We start from the raw sequence: 20,938 nt of genomic DNA, 5'->3' as shown, positions 1-20,938 counted from the left end.
TCTGCATACTAAGTCCACTTCCTTATCAAATTTCTTCCAAACTCTTGACCATCTTTGCAAAAATAGAAGGAAAAGGGAAATTAAAGAGGTTGCCCACTTTATTTTTTTTAAACAAAATTGTTGGAGGCATGAGTTTTTGGTACTTACAGATATAAAATTATGAAAGGATCTTCTCTTTTGTGAAGCAACACTCACTTGTTAGTACAGTCAAATTGTCAGTAACTACAGGGTGGGCCATTTATATTGATACACCTAAAAAAAGGGAATGGTTGGTGACCCAGATTGGCACACTGAATTTGCAGAATGGGCAAAACAAAAATTGGAACAGGACCCTCAGTTTACACAGAACATTATGTTCAGTGATGAGGCAAACTTTTTTGGGTGGGTCATTTATATGGATACACCTAAATAAAATGAGAATGGTGACAGTTTTCTTGCGTAGGGTGTCTTGCATTGAAATCTGCTGCAATGACCCGGGTACTGCTTTCAACACACAATTTCTATCCGCTCCTCAAATGTTAACCTCTGCGACATGTCAATGGCTATAAACAAAAAGAAACTTGTAAATAACTCATGAACGAATAAAGGTATGTTAAAATGAAGCACACCATTATTTGTCTTGTGAAAGTTTGATGTGTCACATGAACCTCTTCCCATTGAAAAAAATAAAGTTGGATCCAAAATGGATGACTTCAAAATGGCCGCCATGGTCACCACCCATCGTGAAAAGTTTCCCCTCTCCCATATACTAATGTGCCATAAACAGGAAGTTGATATCACCAACCATTCCCTTTTTATTTAGGTGTATCCATATACAGTGGGGAAAAAAAGTATTTAGTCAGTCAGCAATAGTGCAAGTTCCACCACTTAAAAAGATGAGAGGCGTCTGTAATTTACATCATAGGTAGACCTCAACTATGGGAGACAAACTGAGAAAAAAAAATCCAGAAAATCACATTGTCTGTTTTTTTTTCATTTTATTTGCATATTATGGTGGAAAATAAGTATTTGGTCAGAAACAAGCAATCAAGATTTCTGGCTCTCACAGACCTGTAACTTCTTCTTTAAGAGTCTCCTCTTTCCTCCACTCATTACCTGTAGTAATGGCACCTGTTTAAACTTGTTATCAGTATAAAAAGACACCTGTGCACACCCTCAAACAGTCTGACTCCAAACTCCACTATGGTGAAGACCAAAGAGCTGTCAAAGGACACCAGAAACAAAATTGTAGCCCTGCACCAGGCTGGGAAGACTGAATCTGCAATAGCCAACCAGATTGGAGTGAAGAAATCAACTGTGGGAGCAATAATTAGAAAATGGAAGACATACAAGACCACTGATAATCTCCCTCGATCTGGTGCTTCACGCAAAATCCCACCCCGTGGGGTCAGAATGATCACAAGAACGGTGAGCAAAAATCCCAGAACCACGTGGGGGGACCTAGTGAATGAACTGCAGAGAGCTGGGACCAATGTAACAAGGCCTACCATAAGTAACACACTACGCCACCATGGACTCAGATCCTGCAGTGCCAGACGTGTCCCACTGCTTAAGCCTGTACATGTTCGGGCCCGTCTGAAGTTTGCTAGAGAGCATTTGGATGATCCAGAGGAGTTTTGGGAGAATGTCCTATGGTCTGATGAAACCAAACTGGAACTGTTTGGTAGAAACACAACTTGTCGTGTTTGGAGGAAAAAGAATACTGAGTTGCATCCATCAAACACCATACCTACTGTAAAGCATGGTGGTGGAAACATCATGCTTTGGGGCTGTTTCTCTGCAAAGGGGCCAGGACGACTGATCCGGGTACATGAAAGAATGAATGGGGCCATGTATCGTGAGATTTTGAGTGCAAACCTCCTTCCATCAGCAAGGGCATTAAAGATGAAACGTGGCTGGGTCTTTCAACATGACAATGATCCAAAGCACACCGCCAGGGCAACGAAGGAGTGGCTTCGTAAGAAGCATTTCAAGGTCCTGGAGTGGCCTAGCCAGTCTCCAGATCTCAACCCTATAGAAAACCTTTGGAGGGAGTTGAAAGTCCGTGTTGCCAAGCGAAAAGCCAAAAACATCACTGCTCTAGAAGAGATCTGCATGGAGGAATGGGCCAACATACCAACAACAGTGTCTGGCAACCTTGTGAAGACTTGCAGAAAACGTTTGACCTCTGTCATTGCCAACAAAGGATATATCACAAAGTATTGAGATGAAATTTTGTTTCTGACCAAATACTTATTTTCCACCACAATATGCAAATAAAATGAAAAAAAAACAGACAATGTGATTTTCTGGATTTTTTTTTCTCAGTTTGTCTCCCATAGTTGAGGTCTACCTATGATGTAAATTACAGACGCCTCTCATCTTTTTAAGTGGTGGAACTTGCACTATTGCTGACTGACTAAATACTTTTTTTCCCCACTGTAAATGGCCCACCCTGTACATCTGTCCGACTACTCCAATCAAAAAAATCTGCACATGAAAAAGCTGTTGCTGAGATGGATGAGACTGAAGGAAGGGTTAAGTCACATAGTCCTTCATCAGCAGCCATTATGAGAGCAGGAGAGCTGTGCTGTCTGTGAGGAAGGCGGCAGTAAAAAGTGGTTGTGCATACAAAAGAGAACTTGTTATAATATATTTTAGTAAGGGCCACAAAATTATGCCCCAAACACATAACAGTGTAGTGGACAACCCGTAATTACATTTGTTCTCTGTTCCACAATAAAATTGGTAAAGTAAGTTGGGCTCTACAGAAACAACTAACAGATAGAGTTAAGCGAAATGGGTCGGTCAATTTAAAAAAATCGCCGACTTTCGCCAAAGTCGGGTTTCATGAAACAAAACCCGACCATAGCGTGAGTTCGGCCATGAGGTTGGCGACCCGAGCACCAAAGTCGCGTTTCAAATGATGCTTCCAACGTCTTTTTTCAGCCAATGATGGAGAACGCATACTGTGGGCAATGCGATGAAATAGGCAGCGGCCACCACCATCTTAGAGAAGGGCATTGAAGTGATTGGCTGGCTTTGTGTGGCGTCACAGTGGGTATAAAAGGCTGTGACTGCCGACCGCCATCTTACTTCTGCCGATCTTAGCATAGGGAGAGGTGCTGCTGCCGATTCTGAATAGGGAGAGCGTTAGGCAGGGAAGAATAAAAAAAACTGCTTCTGCTGATAGCACTTTTCACTGTACAGTTAGTGTGCAGTGAAAGGGGAGGATTTTTGCTTTTGTGCAGCAGCGCTGGTGGTGATTAGGCTGCATTGTAAGGCTACCTGCTAGCTGCATTGCTGTCTGCACACTGGTGATCAAACTGCTTTTGTCAAAGCACTCCAACTATTATTATTTTGTCCTGGTGAGTTATGAGCGTTTTTTCACAGACCGTATAGCGGTGTACGCTCCTCACACACCGTGTACCGGCTGGTGTCGCGGACAAATAAAAGCTATCTGGGTGTGACTCTGGAAGAAAAAGCTGAGGAGTTTGTCCATTTTTCCAGACCTTCACCTTAGAGTGCTGTCCGCTTTTCAAACAGTTTCGTATATCTGCTGTTTGACTACGGTGAAAACTAGACAGAGACAGCGTGTGTCAGTCCCTATAGAAATAGACGGAGATTGACAATTTTCTATACAGACACAGTATAGCAGTGTACGAACCTCACACACTACCGTGCACCGGCTGGTATCATGGACAAATAGAAGCTGTGTGTTACTCTGGAAAAAAAAGCCGAGGAGTTTTTGCGTTTTTCCAGACCTACACCTTAGAGTGCTGTCCGCTTTTCAAACAGTTTTGGATATCTGCCGTTTTTTTATGGTGAAAACTAGACAGAGACAGCTTGTGTCAATCACTACAGAAATAGACGGAGATTGACAATTTTCCATACAGACACCGTATAGCGGTGTACACTCCTCACACACTACCGTGTGCCGGCTGGTATCACGGACAAATAGAAGCTATCTGGGTGTGACCCTGGAAGAAAAATTCGAGGAGTTTGTCCATTTTTCCAGACCTACACCTTAGAGTGCTTTCCGCTTTTCAAACAGATTCGTATATCTGCTGTTTGACTACGGTGAAAACTAGACAGAGACAGCGTGTGTCAGTCCCTATAGAAATAGACGGAGATTGACAATTTTCCATACAGACACTGTATAGCGGTGTACGATCCTCACACACTACCATGTACCGGCTGGTATCACAGACAAATAGAAGCTATGTGAGTGTTACTCTGGAAAAAAAAGCCGAGGAGTTTTTCTTTTATTCCAGACCTACACCTTAGAGTGCTGTCCGCTTTTCAAACAGTTTTGTATATCTGCTGTTTGATTACGGTGAAAACTAGACAGAGACAGCATGTGTCAGTCCCTATAGAAATAGACAGAGATTGACAATTTTCCATACAGGCACCGTATAGAGCTGTCTAATTCGCAATCAGTATTGTATATCTGCTGTTCGCATTACAGTAACATCTAAACAGAGTCAGCGTCTGTGTGTGACACTCCTTAAATACATATACGGAGATTGTTAGTTACACAAAAAACGTTTACAGCAGTACACTTCTGATACAGTTCCGTATATCTGCTTGTTGGATTACGGTCCAATACATACTGTGAGAGCGTCTGTGACTAACTAAATATATACGTAGATTTAATTTTTTTCATACACTTTACACAGCTGGACGCTCCTCATACAGTACCATCTCTTTGCTGGTATTTTTGGTACATTTTCCCAAACATGAGGACGTATGGTGGAAGAGTCCGCGGACGTGGGCAAGGGGGGCGCAGCTGGTACTGATGGTGGTGCATCGGCTGGTTCTGGCAAAAGCACAGTAGCAGCTAAGGCAGGAAGTGTTGAGCCTGTGTCATCGTCTGGTCCAAGAAGGCCTGTATGGTTGCCTTTTCTTGGAGTAGGAAAACCGCTTTTGAAGCCGGAGCATCAGGAACAGATTTTGGCGTACACTGCCGAAACAGCCACCAGCTCTATTGCCTCCTATTCTGAACGTTCGAAACCTGCAAGCACGGAGTCGTCAGTGCAGGGTTCTGGTCAGGAAAAACACCTTTCCTTGTGTCCTTCACCCCCACCAAAAGTTAAGGATGTAGCAGCCCACACTTCAGATTACTCAATGGAGCTCTTTTCACATACCATGCCTGGGTTATCCAGTCAAATCTAGAATTCCTCAGTCCAAGATGAATCTGACATGTAGTGCACTGATGCACAGCCACTGCTAGATGATTCTGCTGGTACATCGACCCAGAGCACTACATTGTCCTCGCAGTCTATTGAGCCAGAATCTGAACCTGATGAAACTCAGGTGCCCCTTCCTGCATACTATAACACCTTACAAAGTGACACAGAGGATGGTAAAGAGGAAGGTGCAGATGACTTTGAAGAGGAGGTGATGGATGACCCAGTTCTTGACCTGGATTGGCATCCATTGGGGAGGAGGGTGGCGCTGGCAATAGTTCAGATAAGGAGTAGGATCCGCAGCTGGCATTGACATCGCAGCAGCGGTTATCTGCCAGGCCCATAGCTCTCCAAAAACCTGGACCAAAAACTAAAAGAGTTGCAGGACAGCTTGGCCAGGCGGTCAACTTAGCACAGCGTGCAAGGCCAGAAAATGTATACCATAGTAGGAAGAGTGTAGTGTGGCACTTATTTGTCCAAAATCCTACTAATGAGGCAAAGGTTACCTGTAAGGAGTGCGGAAGGACCCTTAGCCGAGGTAAAAAACTCAGAAATTTGAATACCAGTTGCATGCTTAGACATTTAACCAACATGCACTTGCAAGCATGGACGGACTACAAAACCTCAGGTAGCATGTGTGCACCTGCTCCGACTCAAGGTAGCCAGCAACGCTCCATCGCTTCCCCCACTGTAAGACCACCGCCACCGTTAAGCACACCACCAGCACTAAATGTGGAGGTGTCGTCGCAAGTCCAAAGCACTCAGGGAATCACAATGGTTTTGCAACACAACACTGAATCTAGGCCATCACCACCAATACCCTCACCAACCCCGTCTCACTCCGTCTGGTCCACCGCTACTTCCCCATATGCAGCTCTCCAGTCCAGCTCACCCTACCAGACACTCAGAGTAGGACAAGAAAGTACTCATCCTCTCATCCGCGTACACTTTGTTTGAACGCCTACATTGCCAAACTAATCTCATTAGAGATGATGCCCTACCATTTGGGTGAAAGCGAAGCTTTCCGCAACCTCATGGCCTACGCTGTCCCACGCTATGACCTACCTAGTCAGCACTTCTTTTCTCGAAAAGCCATCCCTGCCCTCCATCTGCATGTGAAAGACCGCATTGTCCACGTACTAAAACAGTCAGTGAGTGGAAAGGTGCACCTCACAACAGATGCATGGACCAGTAGGCATGGCCAGGGCCGTTACGTGTCCATCACTGCACACTGGGTTAATGTGGTGGATGCAGGCTCCACTGGGGACAGCAGCAGTGGAACAGTGCTGCCTAGCCCATGGTATAGGAAAAAGTTGGCTGTAGGCTTTCGCTCCTCCTCCTCCATCAGCGAAAGCTCGTCCACAGAGCGCAGTCGCACGAGCACTCCAACCGCAGCTGGCAGTGTTGCACACGAGGTGTCCCACTATCGAACAGCGTCAGCAGGCTGTGTTAAAGATGATATCTTTGGGTGACAACAGACACACTGCGGAGGTACTGGCCGACTACTTGCAGCGACAAACTGAGTCATGGCTGGGCAGTCTACATCTTGAGGCAGGCAAGGTAGTCAGTGATAACGGCCGTAATTTTGTGGCAGCCATAGCCCGTGCAAAACTCACACACATACCTTGCCTGGCTCACACTTTGAACCTGGTGGTGCAGTGCTTCCTTAACAATTATCCGGAGTTAACATCCCTGCACCATAAGGTGCGAAGACTGTGCTCGCACATCCGTCACTCAAACTTCCACTCCACTAGTATGCAGAAGCTGCAGCGATTGCTCCACCTCCCCAAGCACCGCCTAATCATAGACATTGCAACAAGGTGGAACTCCACCCTGCACATGGTTGAGAGGCTGTGCGAACAGAGGCAGGCTGTAATGCATTTGTGGGAGGATACATGGGCAGGCAGTTTGAGGGAAGACATGGAATTGTCGGGTGTGCAGTGGTCAAAGCTGAAAGACCTCTGTAAAGTCCTTCAATGTTTTGAGGAATGCACATGGCTGGCAAGCGCAGATGACACCATCTGTTGTGAGTTCATTCTTGGGTTCCCCTTCTGAACTCCCTCTGGTGGTGTCGGGAGGTGGTGCAGCTGGTTTGATCGGTGGAGATCTGCCACCTGAGGATGGGGATGATTGGATCTCGGGATTCTCAGATTGGATTTAAGACAGCTGACGCCCTATTCAGTTGCTGGTGATTCCTTCTGGCTTGTCAGTGCTTGGTTTTCAGCTCTGTTCCAGTCATCTAAAGCTAAGTTTTTCTGCTAATGATCACACTTGATTTTGTTGGTCTATTCAGTTTTTTGTGTGGTCTGCTGGGGGCTGAGCTGAATTTCCACTCTTATTTATCAGTATTTTGCCAATTGGCTTTTTGTCCCTTACTAGTTCAGTCTCTTTTTGCTCTGTCTCAGAATATTCCAGAGTGCTGATATAGTGGGAGAAGTCTAGTGACTTCAGGGTTAATTTTGCTATCAGAAGTGTTGGACATAATTTTTGTAGGTTTTTTGCAGGTTGCAGACAGTGACTTGCCTTTCCTTTCCTGTCTAGTTAGTTTGGGCCCCATCATTTGCTCAGCCTATTTTCCTGCCTGTGTTTGTGCCTTCATCTTGTTTCACCGTCAATACATGTGTGGGGGCTATCTATTCCTTTGGAGTCTGCTCTGGGGCAGTTAGTTTTCCCTTTTCTTACTTTAGGCTTAAGTAGTCCTCCGGCCGTGACGAGACGTCTAGGAACATCGTAGGCACGCTCCACGGCTACTGCTAGTTGTGTGGTAAGATCAGGGATCTGCAATCTGCATAGTTACCAACTTCTCTGGTATTCTGTGGCTTAGCTTGTTTTTTTTTGTTTTTTCTCCTCGGTGACCCATTCATAACAGAATCACCAGCCATACTGCAGATTCTATGGTACTCAAGAGCAGGAAAGAATTGTAAAAAAAAAAAAGTGTCAGGATTTTTTTTTTATTATGTATATTTTTTCCTCTTTTTCTCTGGGGCCGTAGGAGGATTTTTTTTTTTCTTAATGGAGATTAAGCAATTGTCTGATCATGTGGAGCAGCTCACTACTGAAGTGCGGGGAATTTCCACCTATCTCGCTCATTCACATGCTGCTGAACCAAAGATCCCTACTCCTGATGTGTTTTTTGGGGATCAGTCTACATTTTTGAATTTTAAGAATCATTGTAAATTATTTCTTGCCTTGAAGCCTAATTCATCAGGGAGCTCTGCCCAGCAGGTTAAAATTGTCATCTCTTTGCTGCGCGGCGATCCCCAGGATTGGGCGTTTTCTTTGACACCTGAAGATCCTATTCTGACTAATGTGGATGCATTTTTTCAAGCCTTGGGTTTGTTGTATAATGAACCTAATGCTATTGATGAAGCGGAGAAAGCCCTATTGGCATTGAACCAGGGTCAGGATTTTGCTGAGTTACACTGTCAAAAATTCCAAAAGTGGGCGGTCCTTACTACATGGAATGATAGTGCCTTGGCAGCTCTCTTTCGGAAGGATTTGTCAGAAACCGTAAAAGATACTATGGTGGGATTTCCTGTTCCCTCTGGTCTTGACGATTCTATGTCATTAGCCATTCAAATTGATCGGTGTTTACGTGAACGCAAAACTACACGAGAGGCGCTGCCACCTTTTGGACAAATGTCTGAACCTATGCAATGTGATGGAGTTTTGTCTGGGGCGCAACGTCAGGAGTTGAGAAGGCGTAATAAGCTGTATTTTTTTCTGTGGAGACGTCTCTCATACTATTTCTGTCCGTACAAAATGAGAGAAACGTTTTGCACACACATTTGCTGTGGGCAGTATACAACCTAAGTTTCTTTTGGCAATTACTCTGATCTGCTCCTTATCCACATTTTCCACAAAGGCTTTTGTGGATTCAGGAGCAGCATTGAATCTGATGGAGTTGGACTTTGCTAAACGTTGTGGTTTTTCCATGACGCTTCTGCGGATGCCTATTCCTTTGAGGGGTATTGATGCTACTCCTTTGGCGGAGAATAAACCTCAGTTTTGGACCCAGGTGACGATGCGGGTTGCCCCAGACCACCAAGAAAATTGTAAATTCCTGGTGCTGCATAATTTGCATGATACTATTGTTCTGGGTTTTCCTTGGTTGCAAACTCATAATCCAGTTTTGGATTGGAAATCTGGGTCTGTGGTGAGTTGGGGTTGTCAGTGTGTTCTTAGGGGCGCTCCTGTTTTCTCCACCTCTCCTCAGTCTAATGATATTCCTGATTATCTAGCCGATTTTTCTGATGTATTTAGTGAGAGCAAGTCTGCGTCTTTGCCTCCTCATAGGAGTTATGACTGTGCAATTGAGTTGATGCCTGGGTGTAAATTTCCCAAGGGTCGGCTTTTCAACTTATCAGTACCCGAACATGATGCTATGCGATCCTATATTAAGGAGTCATTGGAGAAGGGTCATATTAGACCATCCTCATCACCTTTAGGTGCTGGGTTTTTTTGTGGCCAAGAAAGATGGTTCATTAAGACCGTGTATTGATTATCGTTACCTTAACAAGATGACGGTTAAATATCAGTACCCGTTACCTCTGATGTCTGATTTATTCTCCAGAGTTAAGAGTGCCTGCTGGTTTACTAAGCTTGACCTCAGGGGGGCGTATAATCTTATTCGCATCAAGCACGGGGATGAATAGAAGACGGTGTTTAACACTCCGGAGAGACATTTTGAGTACCTGGTGATGCCTTTTGGGCTCACTATTGCCCCTTATGTCTTCCAGTTCTTTATGAACGATATTTTCCGTGACTTTGTGGATAAGTTTTTGATCATCTATCTGGATGATATTTTGATCTTTTCTAGTGATTGGGATTCTCATGTGGAACACGTCCGGATTGTGTTCCGGATTTTAAGGGAAAATTCCCTGTATGTTAAGGGATCGAAATGCCTCTTTGGTGTACAGAAGATTTCATTTTTGGGATTTATTTTGTCTCCGTCGGCTATTGAAATGGACCCGGCCAAGGTACAGGCCATTTATGATTGGGTTCAGCCCACTTCTTTGAAGGCCCTCCAGACGTTTTTGGGTTTTGCTAATTTCTATCGTAAATTTATAGGTAATTTTTCTGGTATTGTCAAACCACTGATTGATCTGACCAAGAAGAGTGCGGATGTGCTGAACTGGTCTCCTGAGGCTGTCTCAGCATTTCAGGAGCTTAAGCAGAGATTTACTTCAGCTCCAGTTTTACGGCAACCTGATGTCTCACTTCCATTTCAGGTGGAGGTAGATGCTTCTGAGATTGGTGCAGGAGCTGTTTTGTCCCAAAAAGATCCTGTGACTTCTAAGATGAATCTCTGAGCCTTTTTTCTCGAAAGTTCTCCCTATCTGAACGCAAGTATGACATGGGGAATCGGGAATTGTTGGCCATGAAGTGAGCATTTGAGGAGTGGAGACATTGGTTGGAGGGAGCTAGACATCAAGTTGTGGTCCTCACCGATCACAAGAATTTGATTTATCTGGAGTCGGCCAAATGCTTGAATCCTAGACAGGCTAGATGGGCCTTGTTTTTCACGCATTTTAATGTTGTGGTCTCTTTTCTTCCGGGCACTAAGAATGTTAAGGCAGATGCCCTTTCTAGGAGTTTTTTTGCCGATTCTCTTAGTGTGACTGAGCCTACTACTATCCTAGGTGAGGGGGTAGTTCTTTCTGCCATTTCACCTGATTTGAGACGTGCCTTGGAGGAATTTCAGGAGGATAAACCTGAGCGTTGCCCTATGGGAAAATTGTATGCTCCTGACCAGTGGAGAAAGAGAGTGATGTCTGAAATTCATTGCTCCGCATTGGCTGGTCATCCAGGTATTTTTGGTACCAGAGATTTGGTGAGTCGGTCCTTTTGTGGCCTGCCTTATCTCGTGACGTCAGGAATTTTGTACAGTCCTGTGGGACTTGTTCTCGTTCTAAACCCTGTTCTCATTCTAGAGTGTTGCTGATGCCCTTGCCGGTGCCCAAGAGGCCATGGACCCATATCTCAATGGATTTTATTTCTGATCTTCCTGTCTCTCAGAGAATGACTATTATCTGGGTGATTTGTGATAGATTTTCGAAGATGGTCCATCTTGTACCACTCCCAAAGTTGCCATCTTCCGCTGAGTTGCTGCCCTTGTTTTTACAACAGGTGGTTCGGTTACATGGGATTCCTGAGAACATTGTGTCCGACAGAGGAGTCCAGTTTGTTTCCAGATTCTGGAAAGCCTTGTGTTCCAATCTGGGAATTCAGTTATCCTTCTCCTCCGCGTTTCATCCCCAGACCAATGGACAGACTGAGCGAACAAACCAGGCCTTGGAGTCTTATTTGAGATGTTTTATATCTGCTGATCAGGATGATTGGGTGACATTTTTGCCCTTGGCCGAATTCGCACTGAACAATTGAGCTAGCTCTGCCACTTTGATGTCACCCTTTTTCTGTAATTTTGGGTTTCATCCTTGATTCTCTTCAGGGCAAGTGGAATCTTCGTCCTGCCCAGGTGTGGACACTGTGGTTGAGAGAATGCAGCAGATATGGGACCAAGTGGTGGATAAGTTGTCACTCTCTCAGGAAAAGGCCCAGTGATTTTCCAACTGGCATAGGACCATTGGTCCCCGGTTTAAAGTGGGTAATATGGTTTGGTTGTCATCTAAGAATATTTCTATGAAGGTTGCATCTCCTAAATTTAAGCCAAGATTTATTGGTCCTTAGAAGATTTTGGAAATTCTTAATCCTGTTTGTTTTCGATTGGCTCTTCCAGTTACGTTCAAGATCCATAACGTATTTCACAAATCTCTGTTGAAGAGGTTTGTTGAGCCAGTGGTTCCTATGGCAGCACCTCCTGACCCTGTGTTGGTCGAAGGCAATGTGGAATATGAGGTAGAGAAAATATTGGATTCTCGTTTGGTTAGACGGAGACTCCAGTATTTGGTCAAATGGAAGGGTTATGGTCAGGAGTAAAATTCTTGGGTCTCTGCCTCTGATATTCGTGCCAATAGATTGGATCGTGCTTTTCACCGGGCCCATCCTGATCGGCCTGGTGGCGTGGATGAGGGTTCGGTGACCCCTCCTCAAGGGGGGGGTACTGTTGTGAGTTCATTCTCGGGTTTCCCTTCTGAACTCCCTCTGGTGGTCTCGGGAGGTGGTGCGGCTGGTTTGACCGGTGGAGATCTGCCACCTGAGGATGGGGATGATGATTGGATCTCGGGATTCTCAGATTGGATTTAAGACAGCTGACGCCCTATTCAGTTGCTGGTGATTCCTTCTGGCTTGTCAGCTCTTGGTTTTCAGCTCTGTTCCAGCCATCTAAAGTTTTTCTGCTAATGTTCACACTTGATTTTGTTGGTCTATTCAGTTTTTTGTGTGGTCTGCCAGCCCCAGATGGGGGCTGAGCTGAATTTCCTCTCTTATTTATCAGTATTTTGCCAATTGGCTTTTTGTCCCTTACTAGTTCGGTCTCTTTTTGCTCTGTCTCAGAATATTCCAGAGTGCTGATATAGTGGGAGAAGTCTAGTGACTTCAGGGTTAATTTTGCTATCAGAAGTGTTGAACATTATTTTTGTTGGGTTTTTTGCAGGTTGCAGACAGTGACTTGCTTTTCCTTTTCTGTCTAGTTAGTTTGGGCCCCATCATTTGCTCAGCCTATTTTCCTGCCTGTGTTTGTGCCTTCATCTTGTTTCACCGTCAATACATGTGTGGAGGCTATCTATTCCTTTGGAGTCTGCTCTGGGGCAGTTAGTTTTCCCTTTTCTTGCTTTAGGCTTACGTAGTCCTCCGGCCGTGACGAGGCGTCTTGGAACATCGTAGGCATGCTCCACGGCTACTGCTAGTTGTGTGGTAAGATCAGGGATCTGCAATCTGCATAGTTACCAACTTCTCTGGTTTTCTGTGGCTTAGCTTCTTTTGTTTTTTTTTTCTCCTCGGTGACCCATTCATAACAGCCATCATAAGCATGAGCATCCCACTTATGCGTCTGCTCATGCAAAGTTTGACACACATTAAGGATCAGGCGTCTGCTGAGGAGGAGAAGGGAAGCCTTGATGACAGTCAGCCATTGTCGGGTCAGGGAACTGTCCTGGACGAGGTGGAGGAAGAAGAGGAGGAGGAGGAGGATGAGGGGGATGATTATTTTGGGCAGGAGGATGCTTCTCAGGGAGCAAGAGAAAATGTTGGCGTTCCAAGGTCAGGTACAGTGTTTGTGCGTGACTGTATAGATGTGGATTTGCCAGAAAGTGCTCCTCCACCCACCACTGGCAGTGCATCATTGACATCATTGACACCTGGAACATTGGCCCACATGTGCGATTATGCCTTGCGAATCGTAAAAAGGGACCCCCGCATTGCTAAAATGATGAGAGATGACGACTACTGGCTGGCCAGCAGCCTCGATCCACGCTGCAAAGGCAAATTACACAACAGCATGCCACAGCAGAACCTAGAGATAATATTGGCTAACAAACAAGCAACTCTGGTAAACAGGTTGTTTGAGGCTTTCCCAGCACACAGCAGCAGTGCTGTTTCTCCCACGAGCCGTAGTGGGCACAATGGAAGAGGTGTTCGTGGTGCACACAGTCGAAGTGGCATTAGAGACAGGGGTTTAATGACCATGTTGTGGAATGATTTCTCAAGTACCGCCCGCTCACACGATTGAAATACTGAATCAATTAAAAGTGACAGTAGACAGCAGTTGTCAACTATGGTTACAAACTACTTCTCTTCCCATATCGATGTTCTCCCTCACAAGTCATTCCCCTTTTACTATTGGGCCTCTAATCTGGACGCCTGGCCTGAATTGGCACAATATGCCTTACAGGAGCTCGCTTGCCCTGCTGCTAGTGTGTTATCTGAAAGAGTCATCAGTGCTGCTGGATCAATCCTGACAGAATAAAGGACCCATCTGTCGACCCAAAATGTTGATGATCTAGCCTTCATTAAAATGAACCATGCATGGGTTGCAAAGGATTTTGTCCCACTTCCCCTGATGACACATAGGTTCCCAGAAAACTGCCTCGCTTTTGTCCTCCTCTTCCTCGGATTTGCCCAATTCCGCCCTTTGCAGCAGCTGAATGTCCAGCCTACACATCAACATATGCCAATGGCTGGGGTCAACACCTGGCGCACCCGGGCAAGTGCCGTTGCTCTGAACAGGTGGATGGGCCCACAGATGGCCGACGGCACTGGCACAGGGCCCCTCATAGTACAATACAGTGTCTCTGACGGTGGGGGTACCCACTCACCATCAGACACACCAGCGTACTATGAGGGGCCCTGTGCCAGTACCGTCGACCACGAGTGTGCACCCCCTTCTTGGTCATGGCTACAGCACTTGCAAGTTGCAATACTTACCTCTCCCTGCTCCACCGCTGTGTAATCTGGGTAGGTAAATTCTTCACAGGGATGGCCACTAGAAATTTGGTATATTGATCGATGGTGGTTAAGATGTAGCTATGCCCTGTCCTGCTAGCCTCTACCTTCAGATGATCAATGGCTACTATTTGTAATGGACGTCAACTTACAAGCGGATGCAGTGTTGCTTCATGATCACCTTTCACAGTTGTGATAGTCACAGACGTGTAACATTCCTGCCACCATTTTTCAATGTCTCCTCTCATGCCAATCCAATAGAATCACCTACGGTCTGTGGCTTCTGTCTTTGGCACTCCAAAATGACTGGACACATCAGAATAGGCAGTGAGGACCATGTGTACATCTCTCCCTGTGATCACAGTTTGATGGAGACGAGTAAAGGTGATGTGATCCACGCTTCTGCGATAAAGCAATCCTTTCATCACAAAGAACCGTTTTTGCTGTCTCCACAGACACAGTACTTGACGTTCTGCATCGCCTCTGCAACATCTACCGGGAGGTTTTCCTGCGATGAGTAATTCCCAAATTTCTGATAACACTCGAATTTCTGTCTGTACTTGTATCCATGTAGTTTCCAGTAGCAGAGACTGGCTTACTGTGATTGAAATATATACGAAGATTTAAAAGTACTACAACACTGTATACTGTTGTACGCTTCGACTACCTTTCGCTTTTTCTACTTGTTAAATTCTGGTGTAATACATACAGAGCTTGTGAGTGTCTGTGTCTGACTCCGGAAGTATACAGTATAATGGGCCCTGTAAATGCTGCTTCAGTGTCTGATGTCCACCTTTGGAATGCTCCAGTGTATGGTGGGCCCCATATATCATTCTCCAGAGTATAGAGCTCCCCAAAACTTGCTCCCAACCTTTAAAACAATTAAATAAGTCTCCTCGCTAGGGAATCCCTGTACTAGTCTGGACTCCTCGTCGCCCCCATCTTCCATCTCTCTGCACTTGGACTGTTTAGGCAGAGGGCTTACAGACGTGATGTCATCGTGTCTCTGACCAGAATGTCACTGTCAGGAAACGCGGAAGACGTCACGGCGGTGGAGCAGGGAGAGGTAAGTATTTCAACTTTGCAAGTGCTGTGATCCTGAGCAAGCAGGGGGGCCCACTCATTGGCGACGGCACTGGCACAGGGCCCCTCATAGTACGGCGGTGTGTCTGACGGCGGCGTCTCACTCCCACCGGCAGAGACACTTTTGCATACTATGAGGGGCCCTGTGCCAGTGCCATCGTCCATGAGTATGCCCCCCCACCTGCTCAAGGAACCTGCACTTTCATCTGCACCTTCCTCTTTGTCACCGTTTAAGGTGGTATAGTATGCGCGAAGGGGAACCTGAGTTTCATCATGGTCAGATTCTGGCTGTGTAGAGTGCGAGGGGAATGTAGTGGTTTGAGTCAATGTACCAGCAGAATCATCTAGCAGTGGCTGGGCATCAGTGCACTTGTGGCGCCCCCAGGAGTATGGTCGCCACAGTGGCATTATCTTCCTCCTAGGGAGTGTGATGTCATGCTTGTGAATGTAGGATCTCTAGCAGTTAAACCAACACACAACACAGTTCCCACTCCAGGCCAGCAGGGAGAGCTCTGAACCTGACTGCTGAGGAGCTGCTCTCTGTGGTCGGGAGGAGGGAAGCTAGGGCAGTCTGTGAAGGGAAGGGGAAGTGTGTGGATGTGAGAAGGGGAGCTGGAGAATGAGCAGAGTTAAGGCTCACTCCTAGCTGGAGCGCATGGTTCGGATTCCGGTCTCCGAGTTTGTAGGGACACTGACGGTCCTGCAGCAGAAACCGGAGGAAGTAGCAACTGTAAATGCTCTGTTCCCAACTAAGGCTCAGAGGCCCAAGTAGCAACTTGTGTGAGCCAGAAGGAAAAGGCTACAGCTGCCTGACATATGAGAAAGTTTCAAAAGAGAGTCAACAGGGGGAACTTCAGTGAACTCAGTACTGCAAGTACCTCAGATAAGCGCTAGAAGGGAGGCCACACTACCTATCTGCAGAGAGAGAATTCCTAATTTGCTTCCAGGCTGACCAACTCCTTCTCCATCTGTACTCTGGGTCCTGTACAGCACTTACCAAGTACAGGTAAAGGAACTGAATGACTGTGTCTGTCATCTTTCTCCTGCATCTGGCACACAGCTCTGCTACATCCTGCACTGCACACCATCTACCAACTCTTTCATCTGCCCTGAGACTACGGCCCTACCTGTGCAGGGCTTCTACATCTTAGCTGCACCACAACATCTTTCCCAGAGAAGCAACACTGCAGCGCTGGTCAATCTGATCAAAAACCACAGGTGGCGTCACGTATCATTCACCTATAAATGTTATTCACCCCTTTGCATGGACGCCCAGGCCCACGGACCGGGACACCACCACTTTGACACATCCCTCTGAGACACCGGCCCAGTACCGATTAACCCCACTGCCCTGGCTGGCCACCCACACTCCATATCAGATTCATCTTGGACTGGGGAATTCACGATTTGACTTGATAACCCAGGCATGGTATGTGAAAAGAGCTCCATGGAGTAATCTGTAGTGTGGCCTGCCGCACCCTTCACTTTTGGTAGGGGTGAAGGACACAAGGAAAGGTGATGTTCCTGACCAGGAGCCTCCACTGACGACTCAGTGCTTTTATTTTTTGAAATTTCAGAAGAGGAGACGATAGAGCTGGAGGCTGTGTCAGCAATGTAAGCCAAAACTTGTTCCTGAAGTTCCGGCTTTAAAAGTGATTTACTTATTCCCTGAAAAGGGAGCCTTCGAGGCTTTGTGGAGCCAGACGATGATGCAGGCTCAACACCTCCTGCCTTAGGTGCTATTGTGCTTTTGCCACTACCAGCACATACACCACCACCCCAACCACCATCAGTACTAGCTGGCAACCCGCGCCCACTTCCACCATACTTCCTCATTTTTGTACCCAAAATACCACCAGCTATATTGTACTGTAAAACAAGGTACAAGGTGTATATAGTATTGGGGAGAATTGGAAGCTCCCTAGAGATTTTAGGGGGCTGAACAATTATCTCAGGCCCACTATAGATTACACCTCAATTTAACAGGCTGAAATAGGTAGGTGTATGACCAGGCACAAGGTGTGTATATTGTATTGGGGAGAATTAGAAACTCCCTAGAGATTTTAAGGAGGCTGAACTATTATCTCAGGCCCACTATAGATTACACCTCAATTTAACAGGCTGAAATTGGGTGGTGTATGACAAAGTACAAGGTGTATATAGTATTGTGGAGAATTTGAATCTCCCTAGAGATTTTAGGAGGCTGAACTATTATCTCAGGCCCACTATAGATTACACCTCAATTTAACAGGGTGAAATTGACTGGTGTATGACAAAGTACAAGGTGTATATAGTATTGGGGAGAATTTGAATCTCCCTAGAGATTTTAGGAGGCTGAACTATTATCTCAGGCCCAATATAGATTACACTTCAATTTAACAGTCTGAAATTGGTTGGTGTATGACAAAGTACAAGGTGTATATAGTATTGGGGAGAATTTGAATCTCCCTAGAGATTTTAGGAGGCTGACAATGATGCTCTCAGTCCAAGTATGGCAGCAGGCAGCCTAATAAGCAGGACTGCTGCATACTAAAGTGTGGAAAAATGAACGCTTGGTAACTATGCAGAAAAGAGGAAGAAAAGTATTTTTGCTTTTAAAAAAGCAGTTTGCACAGCAGTGTGCAAACAGCAATGCAGCTATCAGGGAGCCTTATAAGGCAGCCTAATAACCAACAGAGGTGATGCACAAAAAATATAGCCTCCCCTGTCACTGCACACAAACTGTTGTGTTGCACAGTGGAAATCGCTACCAGCAGAAGCAGTTTTTTTGTTCTTCTTCCCTGCCTAACGCTCTCCCTTATTCAGAATCAGCAGCTGCAACCTATCCCTAATGCTAATATCGGCAGAATTAAGATGGTGGTCGGCGTGCATGCCCTTTTATAGCCCCTGTGACGCCACACAAAGCAAGCCAATCACTTGCATGCCCTTCTCAAAGATGGTGGTGACCGATGCCCATGTCATCGCGTTGCCCACAGTGTACGTCCTAAATCATTGGCTGAAAAAGGGCGCTGGAAGCATCATTTAAAACGCGACTATGGCGCTCTGGTCGCTGACCTCTTGGCCGACCTCACACTATGGTCGGGTTTTGTTTCATGAAACCCGACTTCAGCGAAAGTCGGCGACTTATGAATTTGACCGACACGTTTCGCTCAACTCTAATGAAAAGTGATATAAAAAATACATGAGGTATTGGTTGATATTTTGACCAAAGTATGCGAGATTCCTTGTGGTGCCCATGAGGGTTCAGTCACCACAGAGGTGCTGCACCTCCTCCTGAGGTGTGGTACCCCACTATCCAGGTAAGGTGGGGACCCCTGACCACGCTCCAACACCTGCATCCCACACAACACAGTAGTGTAGCAAAGAACCCTTTGGTGGCTCCCTGCTTGGAAAACGAAGCGTGCTGGGAGGTGGGTGGAGTTTAGCTTGCACAAAAGAGCGGGAAGAGGATAGGAGTTAGACAGTCAGTCACAGGAGTCTGACAAGGTCGGACCTGTGTAAGAAGATCCCCTGAGTGGGATAGATGAAGGAAGTGCTGCAGCCAACCTCAGTGACCTGGGTCTGCTGGCACAGGAAAGAGACATTGAAGGAAAGCCTGACTCTCTCCATAAGAAAGAAGGATTAGTACGGAACATGAGGAGAGGAGGACTGAGGATTAGGGTTGGAGGAGAACCCTTCTCAAGTTCACAGCGCAAGGCCGGGGTCCGGTCCCCAAGGTTATTTGGATACTAATGGTCCCGCCACAGACACCGGAGGAATAGAAGTTTGTCACCACTTTATTCCCACACAAGACTTGGGGGCATAACAGCAATGAGATAGTGAGCCGGGACTTGGTAGCAGAGAGTCCCCGAGGCAGGCTACAGTTGTCTGCCGTACAAGTAGAGTTCATAGGAACATCTGACAGGAAGAACTCCAGTGTAACTCAGTACTGTCACAGTACTTCACTTTAGGCGCAAAAGGGAGACGTTCAGAAAAGGCACATATGTTGGCGGAGTGCTGGAAAGGATTACTTCTTCTTGCCTGGAGGTTGGCTGAGCTCCTGATCTGGAGGACACGGCACAGATGCGGGCTCTTGTGCCACAACAGACTGTGAGTAAAGCTTTGGAACTACATGCCCTGGTGTCCTCCACTTATTCCTGAATCAACCTACCCAGCACTGCTACATCCCCTGCGCCTGACACTACACCATCTAAGTGTCACTTCACCTACTCTGCCCTGGGACTACAACCCTGCCTGTGGAGGGCTATAACATCATTGCTGCACCACACCATCTGTCCCAGAGGATCTGTCTGCAGCGTCGGCTTAACATCTTCATTGCCGAACACCACTGGTGACGTCACGACTTACACATTCACACTGAACATTTACAATGGGCGCCCAGGGCCACGGGCCGGGTCTCAGCTACCGTGACATCTCCCACTGAGGACCATCGGGCCCGGTACCAAGCACCCCACCGCCCTGGGTGTGAGGGTGACCCATCCATATGACAAGTTTAGACTGGTAGATAAATGACACAATGACTACTAAAATTGAACCTTGGGCACGGTAAGAACAGTCCTGCTTAGCCTTCTTATCATTTGGAATATGTATTAAAGGAGAATAAGGTAAATAATGCACATCCATTAATATAGGTTGATGTTGAATTTGATTGGGAATAAACATCTGTATAGACAGCGGCTAGGACAACATTCTTATCTACGATGGCATTAGGATACAGTTAATCATCATCAACCTTTGAAAACTAATGGATTGTATATTAACTTTAGATTAGCTATAGGTTACTATGACCTATGCCCTTATAGCGAATGAAGGTAGATAATCTATGGAAACCATACATGCCAATGAATCATGGTAATTGTTTGCAACTACCCTTTTTACTTACAAAATGCAGTTGCCTGGATGTATGAGACATTTACTGATGTGTGGTTTGGGCACATGTAATATTAGATTTTTTTTCATACATCGAGAAATCGAATTGATAAATGTGACATATGCAGCGCCCTGAATAAATCAGCTATTTCTATTGATTTATATCTAGATTTAATTGACCAGGACACAGTGTTATTTTTCCCTTTCTATTCACCTAAACCATAGATAAGTAAACAATAGAACACTTTATGGAAGAATATTTTATTTACTTCAGCTGAGTCATAATCTTGCTTTTCTGCAGAATTTGTTACAGCGTGAGAAATATGTCATAGCATTTCAGCTTTATCCAACCTACATACAGCCTTCAAAGCAATATGTGCATTCTTGCAAATGTAAATGCATATCCTTGAATATATTACTTCTGGCCTACATTTACAACCAAGAACACATTGATGTAATAAGTCGATTAATTAGCA

The sequence above is a fragment of the Dendrobates tinctorius genome, unplaced genomic scaffold, assembly GCF_039654945.1.
Source record: "Dendrobates tinctorius isolate UK_male_01 unplaced genomic scaffold, ASM3965494v1 ptg000111l, whole genome shotgun sequence".
NCBI classification, from domain to species: Eukaryota; Metazoa; Chordata; class Amphibia; order Anura; family Dendrobatidae; genus Dendrobates; species Dendrobates tinctorius.
The sequence above is the reverse complement of the archived record's forward strand: the minus strand, read 5'-3'. Positions refer to the sequence as shown.